Below are 7,643 nucleotides of genomic sequence, written 5' to 3'. Positions count from 1 at the left end.
ATTCATCTTTTAAATAACATTTTCTTCACCACCGTGCTTGAATCATATGTTTTCCTTCTGTTGTCTTTTCAACTTTTTTTTTGGTAGGATAAGTGGTACTTGGAGTTGGGTCTCATTATTCTCAAATACTAAGCAAACGTACTAATTAGGCTTAAGCATTAAATTAACTCTTTTTGGGCAACAACTTGTTGATCAAAAGTACCACCCTACCATGGCTGTTAAATAGAAAGGCATATGTTGGGGTATAGTGGGTAAAGCGCACCCCCTCCAACACAATAGTCCATGTTTAATCTGTGCTAGAATGTATTAAGCACAAAAAAGTTTTAGAACTGATTACAGATCATAGCAAATGGACTCTATTTTCAACTCTCATTTTTAATTTAAAGTTGTACCAAATCCAGTAGGATTTCCACACTTTTATATAAAGATACCATATGGGCATGATAAAAAAAGAGACCTTTAAATAGGAAAATATGCCCTTTAAAATAATGAAAATAATAGAACAATTTGATGAACTGATTGAACGCATATCAGAAGCCTCCCTTTCACAGAAGTTTGAAAGTAGTCATTAGTGTGCAGTGTATTCTGTTTGCATTTTTCTGAAATGAAAAGGGAGTTGACATTAAAAGATGTTTAGATCTCAAAATAAAAAGACTGGTTATCTCAGCTAAATTCCATTTCATGCCAAGGTTTCTCAACAGCGTGCAACAAGTGAAGTTCCATGTCTGGGAGTTACACTGTGGGTGTACATGAGATGTACATCTTCCACATTAGCTCATTGTTTTAAGAATGCTGTCTAGGGTCATGCTACCCTGAACAAGCCCATTCCCGTCTGATCTTGAAAGCTAAGCAGGGTCGGGCCTGGTTAGTACTTGGTTGGGAAACCACCTGGGGAGACCAGGTTCTGCAGGTGTGTAAAAAAAAAAAAATGCTGTGACAAATGGTTTTATTTTCCCCAAATAACTTCCAGTTATTATAACTTGTACCATCTAGCCTAATCTGATTCACTAGTGTGTTTTTCAGACTTACACAATTTGTCACTTTCCTACAGGGACAGGAAATGTGATTTTATTAATTCTATTACCTTGTTTTAAATCAGATACTTGAAAAACATATTTCAAACTAGCCCTGTGCAATAGAACCAGAAGGCTGTCAGTTAAAATCATGTATCAATTTTAATATAAAACCTCAGATTTCACAGATCTTATAATATCTGAGCTGTGAATATTTGCTTCAGGCATCAACTTGACATTTTAAAAAATATCTTTAAAACCACATGGACATTTCACTTTACCAGAATATTTACTTCTCATACTTCTCATATAATGCTTAAAAATATCAAACTTCAACTAAAACATCTAATTTTGTCACATTCCAGTAGTGAGAAATATTTTTTTGTTTAGTGAGTTCATTTCTCCTTCTTTCCATTTCTAGGCTAGAATACACTTGTCACTCATTTTGTATCAATTAGTTCATTGATTAAGGTAGTCTAGAAAATGCATTCTAAGCACGAAAACCATTTTTCTCTTAGAATTTTTGCTTAATATTTTCACCCTGGGAAATTAAAGAGTGGTGGTAGGTAAGGACCAGAGAAAGTAGTGATGGATGAAAAGAAAGGCATTCAATTGGAAGGTGAGAGAGTCAATAAAATTTAAAGTGTGTGGCAATAGTGTTTCTTCTGATGAGACAGATACATGTTTTGTATTGAAATACTCTGTATTTTATATTTACACATTTTTGGTATTATTAGCTATTTTTGTACATAATATTCATGATTAATGTCTGTATAACCACCCCCCCCCCATAATTTACAAAGTTTCCTCAGTTCGTATCTTCTCAAATGCAAGGTAAACTCCTTGAGACCCAGAGGCATGTATGTATTTCCCTGACACTTCTCAAAGATTTGAATATGTTCAAACCAATAATTCTTTGAGCCTTTAGGTATCTGTAAGATTTTTAAATACAATATCACACCCACAGACACAGAACTATTACACTTGGCACTTTTCAGTAGAAGCTTTAAGAAAGAGGTACAGGGCTTGGCATCAGATCCAGCTTAGTTCCCCCAAAAGCAAAATCATTTCCAAGTAAAGTAACGGAAGATATTTCTAAGAAGTTTCTGAGTCACTTTTAGAGTGCGTCTACAGCTGAAGGACCCATAACTTTCTGTTATCTTTCCAAGGGAACTTTCCACTTAGGAAATGCTTAACTGATGATGGCACCAGCCAAGAGCCTCCTGGCCTCACCAGCCAGAGTAACCCATTAAAGAGATGAGCAAGGGAAGTGTTCAGGGATCTCACTGTTTTCTCTCTCCAGGACTAATCTAGCCTCTTAATCTTTTCAACACTTTAATTACCCAGGGACTTGCACATTATATTACATCATATTCAAGTTTTCAAATAATGAGTTTCCTAGTATTTGTAACCCTATAATAAATCAATGTTCTACTCCCAAAAAACACGCCTAGTGAAATGATACCTCCTATTTTAAAAAGTTAAAATAAATATCTTAATTTTTTAAATACTTATTTAGAGGAAGTTGGATTTGACCATCTGTTGCCACATAGTTAAGGAGTAATGTAGTAAATATAATATAAGGACGTAAATCAATTTCCATTCATTCAACTCATTAATCATGCGGTCTAATGTGACCGCACAGCGTCATTCACATTTTAAGTTTGTATTATGATAGTAAAAGTTAATCCTGGGACACTTCATTTATTTTTGATTGCTAAATGGAAAACCAAAATAAAATTTAATATGTGTTTTTTAAATTCATTGTGGTAGAGAAAATATACAAATTCATGTGAGACACAAAATGAGATGAAATGCAGTTTGTGCATATGAGAATCCAGAAGCAGGTGGCTCTTTGCTCTAACTCTAGCAAATTTTTTTAAAGTCTGGTATTTGAAAAATTTAGAGTCTAGGAGTCTCCCCTGCCAATAGTTTTGACTGGAACATACTGTACTACCAGGCTTACCTACCCCTGATTAAAAACAAGAGATTCTCAACCATTTTCATATACTCATGGGAACAGGAAACCATTAATTAGTTATTTATGTTAAAATCAATTAAAACCAAATAGTTAAAAATAATTACTTTATTCAACAATTATCTATTAAATGCTCACTTTGTGCCAGGCATCATGCTAGGAGATAGAAAGGCAATGGGGAACATTATAGTCATATTTCCTGTTCTAATGGATCTTACAGTTGTAAAGATCATCTTAGTCTGAACATTCAAGTGATGTTTGAAAAAAAAAACTAACTTAAGACCATGTCTCTTTAAAATGCATATGCAAGACTTTAACCAAATAAATATAAGGTTTTTTCCTATATCTTTTGTCTATAAATGTTTATTTTTTTTCTTTTAACTACACACATTCATGTCAACAGAAAAAAGTATTGGTTATATAGCCAAACTGTCTTTATTTTCTTTTTCCTGTTTACTTATAGATTGAAGAAAAAGTGAGAATTTTTTCTGTTGTCTTAACACACTCTTCATTACCATTTGCAAATTTAAGTAAGTCCAAAATAAGAAAACAATCTTTCCACTTCTACTGGAAAAGCTTACTCCATAAAGACTGAATCAGTACTTTCAGCATCCTCTGGTAAGCCAGGTGTTTGTTCACATCCACCAGCTGACACTTGTAGTGGTCCTAGCAGTCTGCACACTCATACTGCAAAGGTTTCCACTCAGTTTTAAAAACCGTTAGTGTTTGTCATTGGGCAGCTTGTTCTATTTTCCAATTTGGAGTTTCACATATTCTGAGTGAAATCCCACCCCACTATTAAATGAGATTATTTAAACAAAATGGATGTATTATTTTAAAGTATGTTTTTATTTTCATTGACTAATTCATACTATTTTCCCTGACTTAAGAACATAGGATATCTTAAGGACTAGTTATCTAATCAGATTGGTCTTTACTTTCCTCTTCTTGTTTATTCACAGATTGAGAAAATAAGATATTAGACTATAGAAGAATAATGAAGATTCTTAGATTCCTTAGAAATGGAAGAAAACTAGGTAGAGTCCTTTACAGGATATATAGACTGTTATAAAATATCATTTTTAATACATAGAACATAAGTTATGGCACATATGTTTTCCACAAAATAGTCAATAGGTACCCAGAGTAGTAATTGTCATTCATTTTTTAGTTAAAACAATTATTTATAAGGTTAGAAATTTTCAAATAGCCCCCCCCCATAAAGATGTGCATTGTGTGCACGTAACATTTGTGTTTATTATCTATTGATTGGTGGAAACGATGAAGAATTGAGTCATACTGAAACATTTTTTCTTCATTCAATATATAATAGTATTTGAAAATACTATACATCTGAAGAATAATAGCATGAACGTGTTTGAAATTTATTCCTATTACAGTTAATAAGTGGTATATATAAATGAATGGGACGACTTCTTATAAGAACAGCAGTTCAAAAAGGCCTGAGTGTGGTATAGAAGGTATAAGGGGATTTCTCAATCTTGAGTAATATATGGATCCTTTTAAAAGAGAAAAAATTACTGGACCCCTGGAACTGACAAATTATTTTTGTAATGCATATTTGCAACATAATAAACATGTTAAACCTGTACATATGCAAACCTGTTTATAAATTCCTTACACTCAGAGCCCTTATACAACCATAAAATCAAAACAAATTAACAATCAAATACAGGCTACAGAATCAATTAAAATCAAATTAACAAAACTAATTTAATGTGGCAAAACATGTTGTTTGGCTGAAATTAAATTACCACTCGAAATATGAAAATAGTATCGACTGCTATGGCAACAGGGCTTTTGATTTTAGCATGCCTATATATTTCAAGTTCCAGGTGATAGTTTTCTGGTAGAACACAGTAAAGATTTTTTTTTTTGTGGATTTACTTGGTACAAATAAATTATTTACTTATTAAGTTCACCCTAATAGTTCTCATTAGTATGACTTGCTGCTGTTGCAAAAAAAGTTATATCAATTTTTATATATTGTCATTTGAATAAAAATCATCAAATCAAATCCATTCCTATAAAGAATTTGCAAATTATTAAAAATATGTCCAAGCACTCCCCCATCCCCACGCCCAATGACCATGGACACCAATTTGAAACTAGTGTTCTAGAAGATAGTAAAATTTGTTCTAAACCTGAACTAATATGAAAGAGTAGTCTATAATAATAGCACAAAGACTTGAAATTCAGAGTTATATTATAAATTATTTAAATGCACGGTTTTATTTTCTATATAATACATTGCAGTTTCACTACTAACCCGCATTGTTCTTTTATGCAAATTAGAAAAGGGTGCCCTTCCTAGCAGCCACTGCTCCAAGCTGGTGCTCATGTCTTAGCCACAAGGGCAGCCAGGATTTCAGCCCTGGCTTTGTGCCTTCATGCTATGCCAACCTGCACAATTGTGCATGGCAGATCCAGTATATTAAAAAATTAAGGAAGGAAGTTTCCTCTCCTCTATTTCATTTTCCAGAGAAAGAAATCCTGACTCTCATATTGACTCATTAGCTAAGTCAAACCTTTTTGTAATGTCATATTTACTTCAGTTAACTAAAGCAAATGCATTAGGAGATAGTCTATGCAGTTTCTCTCTGGAAATTATTCCTTTTTATTTAAGATCTTAAATAAATCTTAATCTTAAATAAGAACATCATCTACCCATGAGTTCCATTTTCATTCATTTCACTTAATTTCATTCCATTCGTCTCATATTTTTCCATTTGACATAATTGACCAAGTAGGCAAACCCTAATTTTAAATCCACCAAAACCTTCTTTATTATATTTATTAATTGAAAAAGCTACTTCCCTGATATATGCGATATTGTGATTTATAAAATATATATATTAGGTCATTCAGATGACCGAAATATATTTCTCATATATATTTGGTCTTCATCCGTGGATTTATAAAATATATATATTAGGTCATTCAGATGAACGAAATATATATATTTGGTCTTCATCCATGGTTCCTGGCTCTCAGCTCCTAAAACTCTTGGAATTTCCTGCAATAAGAGCCATAAAGATATCTTTTGTTATATTAATGAGATGATTTTTGGAAAGCCATAGGTAACCTAAGGATGGGGACTGGTTACCAGAAATACTAACCACGTGATTAGAGATTTGAAACTTTCAGTCCAACCTCCTGGGAGGGGAGAGAGACTGGAGATTGAATCATTTAACAACTGGTGATTTAATCAGGCATGCCTCTGTAATAAAGCCTCTAAAAAAACTCAAAAGGATAGGGTTCCAAGAGCTTCCAGATTGGTGAACAGGTAAAGATTTGGGGAGAGTGGAAATTTTGAAGAGAGCTTGGAAGCTCCACGACTCTTTTCATATAACTTGCTCTGTGCATCTCTTCCGTCTGATTTCCTTCTGTTTTTTTTTATTTTTTTATTTTTATCATACCTTTTTATAATAAACCAGAATACCAGTAAGTAAAATGTTACTCTGAGTTCTGTGAGCAGCTCTAGTAAATTAATCAAACCCAAGAAGGGAGTCATGGGAACCTCTGGTTTATAGAGAGTTGATTAGAAGTACAGGTGACAACCTGGGGCTTGGATTGATGTCTAAAGTTGGGGAAGGGGACAGTTTTGAAGGACTGAGCCCTTAACCTTTAAAATCTGATGCTGTCTCTGGGTAAATAGTATCACAATTAAATGGTAGTATCACAGTTGAATTGTAGGATACTCACCTGTGTCCTAGCAGTGCTAGTTGGTATAGGGGAACTCCTTTCCCCATAATGGAACTGGTGATCAGAACCACTAATTTATTATATGACTGGGACTAAAAAGAAATATTTTTACCATGTTCTATGTCATTGTTTTTCACCAGCGATACAAGGATTCCCCTCCCCACCCTTGCTCTTAGTTTAAATGAAGTGTTCTCTTTATATAGCTAGAGCATTTCAAATAGGAATACATCATGGAAAATTATGTAAGACTTATCTTAAATATTAGTCGCTGAACATTTAAATGCTATTTACAGGTTATTTCTCAATGTGCAAATCCTTGAAAAGTCCACTTGTGTTCCTGTTACCAGGATCCCAATGCTTTGAGTATGTCTGCCTGTGTGCACTGGCCCAAAGAAATGCAGGAGCAGGAGATTGCAGTACAGAAAGAAAAATCGTTTAATATTGAACTGGCTAATCCAGAGACAGGGAGCTAATGCTTAAGACCTGATTCTCTGATGGACTGTAGGTTACAAATTATATAGGGCAAAATTACAAGACACCATGGATTAGTGGGTTTGGAGTCGTGGAGCTGATTGGTCAAGGTGAGGTAATAAATCATTTCTTCTGGCCTTGAGAACAGTTCTGAGGTCTGCTCTGACATTCTTCTGTCTGGTTTTATGAGAAAGTAGCCAGGGGGTTATTCCACCTTAGAGTTCAAGAACTGAAACATAAATTAGGTCAAGGTTTTATCTTTAGCCTTCCAGAGGTCCAGACCTTGTGACTGTCAGTCAGGTCCAGGCTACTGTCTTCTGCTGCCTCAAGAGTTGCTGATTACTAATTATGGGGGCAGTGGAGTGGGGAAGGCTAGGTCTCTGAGTTGGAGAGTGAGTTTGTGTGTGTGTGTGTGTGTGTGTGTGTGTGTGTGTGTGTGTGTGTGTGTGTTTATG

The 7,643-nt window shown here is 34.2% G+C and overlaps 1 protein-coding gene and 1 pseudogene across 2 annotated transcripts in view; both read left to right on the top strand.

The window, feature by feature from the left end:
• Positions 1 to 7,643, top strand: part of PHACTR1 (phosphatase and actin regulator 1) — a 489,864-nt gene that overhangs the window by 45,615 nt on the left and 436,606 nt on the right. The window lies entirely within an intron of this gene.
• Positions 795 to 913, top strand: LOC112477704 (annotated as a pseudogene).

This window comes from Pteropus alecto, unplaced genomic scaffold (assembly GCF_000325575.1).
Source record: "Pteropus alecto unplaced genomic scaffold, ASM32557v1 scaffold121, whole genome shotgun sequence".
Taxonomy (NCBI): Eukaryota; Metazoa; Chordata; class Mammalia; order Chiroptera; family Pteropodidae; genus Pteropus; species Pteropus alecto.
This window is presented reverse-complemented; position numbering and strand designations above follow the sequence as displayed.